Source organism: Nicotiana tabacum, chromosome 8, assembly GCF_000715075.1.
Source record: "Nicotiana tabacum cultivar K326 chromosome 8, ASM71507v2, whole genome shotgun sequence".
NCBI lineage: Eukaryota > Viridiplantae > Streptophyta > Magnoliopsida > Solanales > Solanaceae > Nicotiana > Nicotiana tabacum.
Window position 1 is genome coordinate 51,099,135 of NC_134087.1, and position 12,869 is coordinate 51,112,003.

A 12,869-nucleotide genomic window follows, 5' to 3' on the forward strand; every position below is an offset into this window, starting at 1 on the left:
TTGGTCTGTAATAACAATTCTTGTAAAATAGATATTGGGGATATTAGTAAAATGGGAGGGACTTTTATACTCCCTCCGATTCATATTAGATGAGGTAGTTTGACTCGACACGGAGTTTAAGAAAAAATAAAAAGACTTTTAAAACTTGTGGTCTTAAAAGCTTAAGGGGTAAAAAGTTTATGGGGCCATGACATTTGTGTGGCTATAAAAGTTTCTCATTAAGGATAAATGGATAAAATGAAAGAGTTTAAAGTTGAATTATTTCCAAATTAGAAATGTGTCATTTGTTTTGGAACAGACTAAAAAGGAAAGTACCTCATCTAATATAAAACGTAGGGAGTATGTATTTTGGGGGGAAATCGGATAGAAGTCATGCTCTTAGGACTGTTATGATTATCTACCTGCATTAGAAACCATGCCTATAGATTGTTGTGTGCATTAGGAAACATGCTTATAGGTTCATCATGTTATTTGCTCTAAATTTCTATTTATACATGTTCACATCCGCGCTAGAAATCCTATCTCTAGGTTGTTGTTAATTCAGCCTTAACAATCATATTCATAAATTCTCCTATGTGCATTAGAAACCATGTTCTAGGACTTTTACTGCACTCACCTAGATATCATACCTACAGTCAAATTGCATAAAAATCAGTTTCTTCAGTAACAATCATGCCTATAAGAAATAAGTGTAAAAGCAGTCCCAACACCTAGATATCAGGCTTATATATAAAACTAGTTCTGTAACATTTGTGATTATTTTTCAGCACCTAGACAGCATACCTATAGTACCTAATGAACCAAACTGCCTACTTAAAATCGTTTTCTGGTTTATTGCAGTTCAGATTAACGATTAGATATCATGTTTATAGGACATCTCTGATCTATGCCTAGGAAAGCTTGTAGGACAACTAAATCTTGAAATTATAAAACTGTGCTTTATTTAACTATTTGTGAACTGCCTAGATTCAGCAATCCTAAAATCAGTAGGCAAACTGATTAGGTGTCTTCTGCCTCGCTTTAGTAAAAAAAAAAACACTGCATATGCTCTGCTTCGTGCTCACCTAGATATCCTACTATAGGACTCTTTAAAGTGTCTGAAATACTGTTGTTTAAGACGTGCAATTGCCTGCATATTTGTGGAGGTAAATATGAGCCTTTAAATGTTCCTTTATCTGATAGTCCTATTTGTTTTGCTTGTCGCTTAGAGTTTCTCCTTTTAAGCACTATAAGAGAGTCTAGATCCACCTTAACTAGAAGTCCTAAACACCTCCAGGACCATAAGTAAGGGATGGGTAATGCACGCATAAGGCACGTACTGGATACTATTAGAGTGCTTAGGTAACAATAGTTAAGGGGAGGGTAATCGGGTAGTAAAGGATATGATGACTTGTGCATTAATGCTATGTGTAGCACCCCAACTTGGGGACAATTACCAAGTATTGCACATAAGTGATCTTATAGGCTAAAAAACCTAGGACCCCTTTTACCCCCTTGTTTTAAACGTAATATCTATTTGTCTAAATTGCTTTGTTTGCTTATAAGACTAATTCACCTAATTCGAGTTTGGCCGGGACCCACAGTTGTGGACCTTGAGAGGTGCCTAACACCTTTCCCTCAAGGTTATTTCGAGCCCTTACCCAATCTCTGGTAATGCAAACGGGTTTATGAGTTATTTTCTTCAGGTTCCCTAACGCGCCTTAAATCCGTTAGGTGGTGACTCTTCAAATTCCATACCCAATTCCCAAAAGGAAATGAGTTGTCCCAAAGAAATGTCGAAACTCGGACTCCGCGAGGAAAAAAGGGGCGCGATAGGAACTGATGCGGTCTATCCGCAGATGCAGTGAGCTTGAAGAGCTGCTTCATGCCAAGGACAAAGAGCATGAGGTAGCCAAAGAGGTTGCCGTGGAGTGTGAGGACCTTCAGGCGGAGGTGCTATCTTTACGAGCTGAGCTTGAGAAAAATGCTACTAAGGTTGACGCACTGAGTGTAGAATGAACGGAGAAGGTGGCTGAGCTAGAAAAAAAAGTGGACGAGATGGAGAGAGCCGAGAATGCTCGAGTGTCGACTTTGGCGAGGGCGGCGACACTAAAGGATACTATCCACGTCCTCAAGTCCGAGCATGAGTCTGAGAGATTGATGGCCACGCTGAGGGAGGCACAACTCTAGAAGCGAATTGGTGAACTTGATCGGGACGCTTCGATCTTGGGAGACCGAGTTGCGGCTATTGAAGCGGAGAAGACGTAGTTATTGGCTCAAGCTCCCCCTCAAGAGTCTACTTCAGCCATTGTTCCTGTGAGCACGTGATTTTTTCCCTATATGAATTACTCCTATAAAATTCAACAAAAATAAAATTTTTCCATTATTTGCAATTTTATAGGATTTTGTGGAATTTGTGCTAATTGTTTGCATTCTATGCATGTTTATTTTTTGTTAAAATCATGAAAATGCAAAAGAATACCATGCATTGCATTTAGGTTTTATTTTTACAATTTTAAGGTTAATTAGTGAATTAGTTGCTTTATCAAAATTGAAAATCACAAAAATTGGTTTACTTTTGTATTTTTAGCCTTTTAGTTTTAAATAAGTAATTTCCTCTTTTAATTTAAGAGTAATTAATTTTCATAAATATTTTAGTAGATGATCAGTTTTATTTTTCAAATTAATCATTTTAGGAGTTTAATTTAGGTTTGAATTAATTAAAATAGGAAAAGAAAATTGGGAAAAGAAAAAAAAAAGAATTAGAGTTAAAAGGGCTGGTGTTGGACCAAATACCCAAAACCCAATTCCCCCCTCAGCCCAAATCACTCACCCGCCGGGCAGCCCAAACCCTTGACCCGCCTACCCCAAACCCGCCCCGTTTCCCCTACTCTAAAAACTCATTATAGCATTTTCCCCCAATTAAACCCTAAATCCAAGAGACCCAAAAACGGCGCCCAACACTGTTCACGCGTTGTCCTCGTCTGAGCCAAGCACCAACTCGCTTGAAACTCAGGCGAGTTCACTCGCATACTCCCTATCTCACCACGTCATCAAGATGCTAAAGGTTTCTGACACCCAAAGTTCCCCCCTCACTCGCCCGATTTCGAGCTATATCACACGATGGAAGGTTCTGGAGGACGAGCGTTGGATGAGTCAGAGGCGTTGGATTGATTTCACTCAATCCAAGCCTCACATTCATCAGGTGTTTATTTTCAAAAAAGGACCTCATCCGATTGTGAAAGGGGCAGAAAATTTTTGAGTGAGAATCGAAAAAAAGGTGGAAGGATTTTTTGGCTTGGCTTTTGATTTCTCTTCTTTGAAAGTTTCTTTTAAAGGTTCAAAGAAGGACACAGTTCTTTTTTTTAAAATTTTTTTTTCAATCTGGCTTTGAGTGCCAGAGACGTGAAAAATGAATTGAGGTCTATCGATATCGTGAGGTTCAAGTTCGTCGACTTCGTTTTTCTACTATTGTCCTGCTGATTTGCTGCTGAACCTCGCTAGGATTTGGAGTCAAAAGGTGTATTATTGAGTCTATAATTATTAAAAGAAGTTCCAATTTCAGGTTTGATCTTTTCTCCCATGTAACTCTTTTTTATTTTTTTATTTTTTTTGAGATGTTCTTGAGCTATGGGATCTCTGTCTTTAGAATGGTTTGTTCTTTGTTCTATGATTAAACCTCATGAAGGAGTCGAGTTTGGTTTTATCGTTTAGTCCTGATTCATGTTCGAAAACGATATTTGATATGTGTTGAATGTGGTCAATCAATAAAAACAGATTTGAGTGTTTGTCTTTCATCTTCTATGTGTTATAATTGTTACTATGGGTCGCAGTACATTCTCGAGTCAAGATGTCATCGTTTTCAAATGAATGATGAATTCAGCTTTGAAAATAGCACGCGAGCATGAAACTATGATGTTACTTCTCATTATGTGTGTTTTTCGGACTCTAAATGACCTACTCCTGTGAAATCTCTTTGTTTATCAGAATTTTTAAAAAAAATATTAGAGTTCAAAGACCTCCTGGTTATGTTGTTAAGGAATAGCCACTTCACAAAAATGAACTTTTCTTGTATTTCTCCTGCTGTATGCAATATGTTTTGATACTCATGGTGATTTGCTCGAGCCTACTTTTTTGGCCTCAATGGTTCGACATGAACTACCAAAGAATCTTCTCTTTCCGATGATTTCATGACCATTTCGAGATGTTCTTGCTGGTCTGGAGCTGCTGAAGCTATCTTCGATAGTATGTGCTCTTTATGGCTTACCATGTTGAGATGACCATTGAGGTTCATGTTTCCAGTAGTCATTTCTGCATATTGAACTTCTTAAAACATAATTTGACATGAAACTTGTGTAGTAGTGTGTTTTATTTTCTTTGCAATTAGTTTGTATTTGCTAGCTATTCTTGAATCTTTTGTCTTGGTGAAGCATAAAGGATGAGATTCCATTCCCTGTTTAAATGGTTAAATGTTTTGTTTTAATTGATGGGTTAAGGCATGTTGTTTTTTTATTTTGGTTTTGTTTTATAGAAGTTGGCAGTGTCTAGCCCGAGGTAACGATTGAATTGCAAGTTTGAAGTCAAGGAAAGCTTTTAAAAATGCCATTTTGATTGAATACATAAGTGTACATTACTGAATCTTTATTTACGAATCTGTGTCGACCCATGAAAGAGAAAGATAAGTTGGTTTAGCAAAAAATTAAGTTCAAAAATGGGTTGCTGGACGAGAATCCTAAATGTGCTTGGATTAACTTTGTCTGTTTGATAGTTCTTGTGTGGAATGATAACAAGCTGAATGTGATGAAGCTTGACGACATAGGCCTATACGGTTTTAAGTGTTTTGTTTATTCCAAGCTGTGAAAATTACCTATTAAACAGAATTTTTTAAGTTGCTACATGACCTCCCAGATTTACTGCTACAGATCCGCTTCTCCTCTTCTCTAGTTGTATTCTTCATTAAGTTTATCCAACAATCTTTGTCTCTTCCATTTGGTTATTACTAAGGCACACACACAAGGAACTAGAATTACAATGATGGAATAAAACAATTGGATTATTTTCAATCCTAGTTACTATCCAGTTTTGCCTTTTCCTCCTAGTTTGAAGTCTCTCTTTTGGGTATTGGCACATGATTTGCATCTTTTGATGAATAATTAATATCTCTGCTTCTTGTGAATTCCTCATTTCTGATTTCTTTTGAATAGTGACAATTACTTTAGTCTTGGCTGTGTCTTTAATTCCACCTACTGCAGTGTGAACTCTGTAGCGGCTACACTTTTAAGTTGTTGAATATTGTCTGCAATGATGAACCATTCTGATTTGTTGAATATGTCGTTTAGGAATGAAACTCGTTTAAATGCATGGAATAATAAGTTGAAAAGGGATTGAGCATGAAATTAACTTCCTTTTAGTAGTATTTATTTTACTTCTATTACATTGTTCGCTAGGAGCATGCTTAGGTCGTCAATAATTGTGAATGTCGTAGTTTGTTTTAGACCCGTAATTAAAACATCACGACTACGGATATGGTTCCCGTGACGTAGTTGCGATGATTAATTTTAAATTAGCTCTAAATATGAATATCCTAGTTCATTTAGTTGAATAGTTTTGAGGCGTGTCATTCATACATCGAATCATATAACTTATGGCCCTCATATTTATAACTTAGACACTAAAAAATGAATCTCGTAGTTTGCTTTAGGCACGTAATTAATTTATTACAACTATGGGTACGGTTCCCATAACGTGGTTGTGATACTTAGTTTTTTTTTTAAAATTAGATATAAGTAGGAGTACTTTTGGTTTGCCTTAGCTAAATAAAATTCTTTTCCTAAAATAAATTGAGGTGCACCATACGCAAATAAAATCTATAACGTATGGCCCTCGCATAAATACAAAATTAGTATAAAAAATGCCTTGAACTTTCGTAGTTTGCTTTAGGCGCGTTAATTAAATAAATTGTCATAGCTACGGGTACGGTTCCCGTAACATAGTTGTGATGCTTTAATTTCTAAAATTCAGGGGTACATTTATGTGACCCGGCCACAATTTAATTTTATTAATAAATTAAACATGTTGTGGATCGTGGGTACGGCTCCCGTGACATGATTCACAACGTGTAATCAAATAATTAGCTTTATAACTATTGGATTATTAAAAGCGATTTAAAAAAAGATTTTTAAAATGCACATAGGTTTCAAAGATGTTTTAAAATCAAATAATTAGGCAAATAATAATAGTTGAGCGACCGTGCTAAAACAACGAAACCTGAGAATGCCTAACACCTTCTCCTGGGTTAACAGAATTCCTTACATGGATTTCTGTGTTCGCGAACTATAAAACAGAGTCAATCTTTCCTCAATTTGGGATTTAAAATCGGTGACTTGGGACACCATAAATTATCCCAAGTGGAGACTCTGAATTTAATATAAATAATCTTGTTTCGATTGTCACTTAAATTGAAAAAAACTCCCTTATGCTCCCTTATGGGGGTGTGAAAAAGGTGGTGTGACAGCTCTGGTGACTCTGCTGGGGACAAGAACCCAAAATCTCTGGTTCAGGGGTTCAAGAATTCAAGCTTAGAATAATTGTTATATTTGGCTTTTATTTATTATCTGATTTTGTTTACATATTTGGGCCTAAACTACTACGAAACCCCTCTCTTTTATCTTCTGAGGAGTGCACGCTTGCGTGACTTCTTTCTATTAGTGTCATATCCTAATTTAGAACAAGGTTCGAAAAAGTTGCAAAGCCGGATGATCTTTTGGTTACCGGTACGCTGCCCCCCCTCGGCTCGAGTTGTCCGCTCGGGTAAGCTAGGTCTAGAACAATACACTCAAGTTTTAAACCTAGAATAACTTAGCGTCATGCCGGATCCCTAGTAGGAACGCTTGTTTGCATCATGTGCATTTGACTTTGGGGACTCAACACAGGGGTTGGGTCCGTCTAGGACAAGCGTACCCAAAAATAAAAGACCAACCTGATGCATTTTTATGTGCTACCTGTGCATTTAATTTGTTTTGGATTGCATGTTGACCGTCTTCTAGATTGAGTGAGGAAAACCAAAAGAAAAACCAAGTTGAGGTATGAGAGAGGATTTCACCCATTTCCCAAAAATGGTGCCCAAATGTCCCGAAACTCTGCCGAATTTTTGAAAAAAAAAAGAGAAGAAAAGATTCCTTGAAAAATAAAGAAAGAAAAAGAGTTTCTTGAAAAGAGAAGAGTTAGTCCAAAATGGTTTTTGTTTTTTTCTCTTTCATGTCAAAACTGATCGAATTACGCGGGTTTGATTCTCACCGGACGTGGGATACATAGGCAACCCTTATCGGGTCCAGCCCTGCTTTTTGAAAATTTTGAAAAAACACACACAAGAAGTGTCGTCATTTTGTCGTAAATAAAGTGGGTGATGCCGTTTGTTTTAATAGCCAAATGACCCAGCGGGACGCCGGAAGGCTGCTTTGCAAAAATAGCCACCGACGGTTTCTTTGTTAATTTTGGCCATTAGCGAACGCAGCCCTAAAAACTTCCATTCCGAAGCAATGGAATGCCGTATTCGCAAATGTGACAACCCGTCCGGTCGTCTTAAGAATTAACGCCTCGATCCTCTATTAACTATTTTCCCCAAGTTTATTTCTGCTATTTTGATTTGCCAGGATGTTTGGTTTTGAGTTTCAGAAAGTTTTGGGACACTTAGTCCCTAAATGAGAGCTTAAGTGTTGGAAAGTTGGCCATAGTCGGAACAGTGTGAAGACGGCCTCGGAATGGAAATCTGATGGTTCCGTCAGCTCCGTTGGGTGATTTCGGGCTTAGGGGCATGTTCGGATTGTATTTTGGAGGTCCGTAGCTAATTTAGGCTTGAAATGCCGAAAAGTCGAATTTTGAAGTTTCTGGTTCAATAGTGAGATTTTTATCCAAGGGTCGGAATGAAATTCTAGAAGTTGGAGTAGCTCCGTAGTGTTGAATGTGACGTGTGTGCAAATTTTCAGGTCATTCGGACAAGGTTTGATAGACTTTTGATCGAAAGCATATTTTTATTGTTTTTGGAATTCTTAGGCTTGAATTCGATGAAAAATAGGTGTTTTGATGTTGTTTTTGAGTGTTCCGAAGGTTGAAACAAGTTTGAATGATGTTTTAGGATTGGTTGGCATGTTTGGTTGAGGTCCCGGGGGCCTCGGGATGAATTTAGATAGTTGACGGAAAGATTTTGGTGTTAGAGTTGCAGCTTCAACTGCTGGTTCTGTCATAACCGCACCTGCGGTTTGGGTTCCACAGGTGCAGCACCGCAGAAGTGGCTCAGTGGCCGCAGAAGCGGAATTTGGTCATTCTTTCAGGAACCGCAGAAGCGGTGGTAATACTGCAGAAGAGGTACCACATCTACGGATTGGGAGTCGCAGATGCGGAAGTTGGCACTTTAATGAAAAGTCGCAGATACGACCTTGGCTCCACAGAAGCGGGACCGCAGATGTGGTCCCATGGCCGCAAATGGGGAAATCACTGCGCAGAATATATAAATTCTCGTCTTCGCGAAATTTAGCCATTTTTCATCTTTTCAAAACGGGAAGAAGTTTGAGGAGCACTTTTCAAGAGAGATTTTCAGAGGAGTTCATTGGGGTAAGGTCTTTGGTCCCTAAACTCGTTATGGGAGTGATTTTTTATCAATTTAAGCATGAACAATTAAGGAAAATCAGTGGTACTTGGGGGGCTAAGACTTGTGTAATTGGAAACATTTGAGTGATGATTTGAGAGACAAATTGAGGTCCGATTTTGGTACTTTCAATATGACTGAACTCGAGAGAGTGTGAGGTTTCTAGAAATATAAATTTTACCCGATTCCGAGATGTGGGTCCGAGGGGCATTTTGGTCATTTTACATAGTTTCGCGTATTAGCTTAGAATTTAATTGTAGAATCAGTTACTTGAAGTGTTATTTACATTATACAATTGAATTGAATAGATTTGGGCCATTTGGAGTCGAGTACAAGTGGCAAGAGTGTGGTTTCGGGTTGATTTTGAGCCGGTTCGAGGTAAGTGGCTTGTCCTTGTGTGGGGGACCTTCCCCTTAGGATTGGTATATTTGCTAATTGAAATGCCTTGTATGTGAGGTGACGAGTACGTACTTATGCTAATTGTTGGAAATCCAGTTTTCATTAAGTAATCACTAGTGTAGACATGTGATTTTTGACCCTCCCAAGAATTTTTCATATTTTAGCACGTAAATATTTAATTTAGGCCTAATATAGCTATTTCAACTATTTTTGACTTCTTTACTTTATTTTCGTCATAAAAATGGAAAATTACAAAAAATACTTTAGTATGTATCTTTCATAATTCTTAAAAAAAAATACAAAAATAGTACCTTATTTTTATCTTTATATAATTTTGAAAATACAAAAAATATATAATAGTTTCATGTTAGCTTTTGCATTGTGTAGTATTTTTATCTTATTTTAAAATGAGTCAATTAAGGTATTGGATCACAATTTTAAGAGTTTTAAAGCCCAATTCTTGGTCCAATTCAGATTAGTCCATTAAGCCTAGGGACCCTTCTAGACTCTTCTTTGGAACAAAAAATAAATACAAAATACCCTAAGGACCTAAGAGCAATAATCTGAAAATACAACAAATATATGTAACGCCTAAAAATCTAAAGGGGGACCTAGGCCTAGGGGATACAGAAGCGTCGTTCACAACAATCCCCACCCCCAGAACTTCACCTTCTTCAAAAGACCCTCCCCCCTAAAGCGTCGTCTTCTCCGAACCCCCCTCCCCACCACGGACTGATCTTCCTCAGTCGCTGGATACCAGAAAACGACCCCCTCCCCGAAACTTCCAGCTTGTTTCTGTCCAAACGACCCCTTCGATTTTTCTGCCTCACCACCTCGTCGTCTCTCAGCACACCCATCAAAACTAGACCTAATGCCTAAGATGATTTCCGGCGCCGATTGAAGTTCCATCCGTTCGAGGTTGCGAATCCGGTTCGAGTTCGAAATTTCGTCTTTTGGCACTCCATTATGACTGTGTAATTGCTGAAATTTTAGTTGAATGAAGCTTTAATTTCAGATGCTCTGAATTGCCGATTTGTTTGCTCGGCCAATCGATTTTTAATTTTGGTTCGTATATGCTTCGTCGCCATTAATCTTAATTAGCATCGTTTGAACTGATGACTGAATAGTTAGCGTCTTTTCCACCACTGCTTCTTCTTCGCCGGTCGAAATTCCAGCAAGCTCGAACTCTAAGCATCTCAGGTCTTTCTTTTCTCTCTCGTATTTCAATATACTCACTGGTACTTCTTCCCTTCTGCCCGCTGCCCAGATTTCTGCTACATTTTTATTCTTGTTGGGTTAATCTCCTGTCGAGATTTTTGTTGTTTTTGAGAGTGTAACTGCTAATGGCTATTGTTGGGTGATTATTGAATCCCAATTTGATGGTTAAATTTTGGCTAAGGTATAAATTTATGGGGGTTTAGAGAAACGAAGTTTCAGTTATGTACATAAGGTGTTTGTGAAAACGATTGACCGAATTCAATCAACATGGATTCTTTGAGTTTGATTTTTGCGTAATATGTGGTGTTTTGAAGCTTAATTCTTGTTGATTTCTCACTGTTAATGTACTGTAATTGAGGTCGAACTTTGAGTTTGTGTTGATCCCTGTTTAATCTATGTTAAATTGTGTGCAAAGTTGAGCATTTGAGTCAGATTAAATGAGCTAATTGTGTGCCTGATAACATGTGATTGTTATTCACTCATTTGTCGGAAAATGATTAAAACCTATTATCGTTGTTTTCGTTTACTTGATTTGCTTTCATGTTGTGGCTATTATTTTTGCAATATTGAAGCATATTTTAATGTTGTCAACATTCAATGTGGATTTGAAGTTCGATTGGTATTGTTTTGAGCAATTGATTCGTTGGGGTTGGGTTAAGGTCATGGCCTGACTATCAATTTCATTTGAATAAGTTGCATAAATCATATGTCTTTCCACATTCTTTTCCACAAAGACCTTTTCAGTGAACCTCAAAGTAGTGTAGGCTTAATTATGGACACCGTAGTTTTTTAGGTCGGGGTGTGCCATCAATTGAATTTTTCATGGTCCTCGCAAATTTGAAAGTGCGTAGTTGCTTTAGGCGCGCTATTTTAAAAATTACCTTCCTGAGCTCGGGTGTGCATTTGTGTGACCCAAATCCAACACTCAACAATGTTAGATAACACTGGTTGTGACGTGGTTCGAGATGCGTTTTCACAACGTTGCAATTCTTGTATAAAATAATAAGAGGAATAATGATAAAAGCGGTTTAAAAGCTAAATTTGCATATAAGTTCTTAATTATTTAAAAAAATCAGATAAATAAGCCAAATATAATAGTTGAGCGATCGTGCTAGAACCACGGAACTCGGGAATGCCTAATACCTTCTCCCGGGTTAACAGAATTCCTTACCCGGATTTCTGTGTTCGAGGACTGTAATACAGAGTCAATCTTTTCCTCGATTCGGGATTTGAACCGGTGACTTGAGACACCATAAAATTATCCCAAGCGGCGACTCTGAATTTTTTTTTAATAAAATGATCCCGTTTCGATTGTCACTTTAAGTTGGAAAAAACTCTCTTATATGTCCCCTTCCGGGGTAGTAAAAAGGAGGTGTGACAGCTAGTATGTTTCCTTGATTCTTTGATTTTTTTTTCTATTGATTTCAAAAATATATATTCTGTTCTATTCTTTGATTTTTTTTTCCGATTGATTTCAAAGGCGGAACTACTGTTTCTTTGAATTTTCGTTCTAAAAGATGGAGGCCGATTGAATCTCGGATCAGTCCGTTCGTTGGTTCCAAGCCGCTGTTCGCTATTTCTGTTCAGGCTCTTGTAATTGTTTCCTCGCGTGAACTTTGGAACCAAAACATGTGTAGTCGCTGATTTTTTTTGTCTCTAATGTCAGGTTCACTTCCTACCCTTATCTTCTAATTCCTTTTTCTGACTACATCTCGGTTAATTTAAGCGCCTGTTAAACCATCAAAACAGAATATTTTTAAAGGTGTGTTTACTTTGAGTACTTTTCTGTAAATAATTATTGCTGAAAAAGATGTTAGTTCCAGTTGTGTGCTATTGTAGTAGAAGTTGAAAATTAATGGAGTATCTCATGGGCCATGGCGATGAAACAACAGAAAGTGACAATGACTTTAAAATAAAGGTCCGACGTCTCTTGAGAAATATCAGTTGAAAAGTTGTGGCTTAAACATAGATTAGATGATGAAGGTGGTGTTTTGATACTCTGTGGCTGTGTCATGATTTCGTTCACTAGTCTTCTTTACTTTCATTTGTTTATTTCGTTTGAAATTGGTTTGTTAAATTTGTAAGGATATTGAGTTGCTTTCTAGTTTTTAAGAGTTATTAATTGTGTACACATGTATTATGAATATCCGTAGTTCACTTAGTTGAATGACTTCTCCTTTAATAAAATTGTGGTGTGTCATACAATCATCTAGTCTATAACCCTCATTTATTTAATATTTGAATCCTTAGAAATCGAGGCAAGCCATTTAGTAGAATTTTTCACTGCCCTCGCAAAGTTGCAAATGCGTAGTTGCTTTAGGCACGTAATTTTAATAATTTATCTTCCTAAACTCGGGTGTGCATTTATGTGACCCAAATCCAAATCTCAACAATGTTAGATAAAATATGTCGGAGACTGCGGGTGCATTTATGTGACGTGGTTCAAGACGTATTTTAAATGACATTGCAATTTTCCTTAAAAATAATTAAAAGCGGCTAATAAAGTTAAAATTGAACAATAGGCTAAAACATGTATTAAAATCAGTTAATAGGCCAATTATAACATTTGAGCGACCGTGCTAGAACCACAGAACTCGGGAATGCCTAACACCTTCTCCCGGATTAACAG

The 12,869-nt window shown here is 37.4% G+C and overlaps 1 long non-coding RNA gene across 1 annotated transcript; it reads left to right on the forward strand.

Moving 5' to 3' along the window:
- The first annotated feature begins 9,635 nt into the window (after positions 1–9,635).
- On the forward strand, positions 9,636–12,355 carry LOC142162700 (uncharacterized). Its single transcript, XR_012693981.1, has 2 exons — positions 9,636–10,222; positions 11,721–12,355. It is a non-coding gene; the product is annotated as an uncharacterized LOC142162700 (long non-coding RNA).
- Positions 12,356–12,869: the final 514 nt, after the last annotated feature.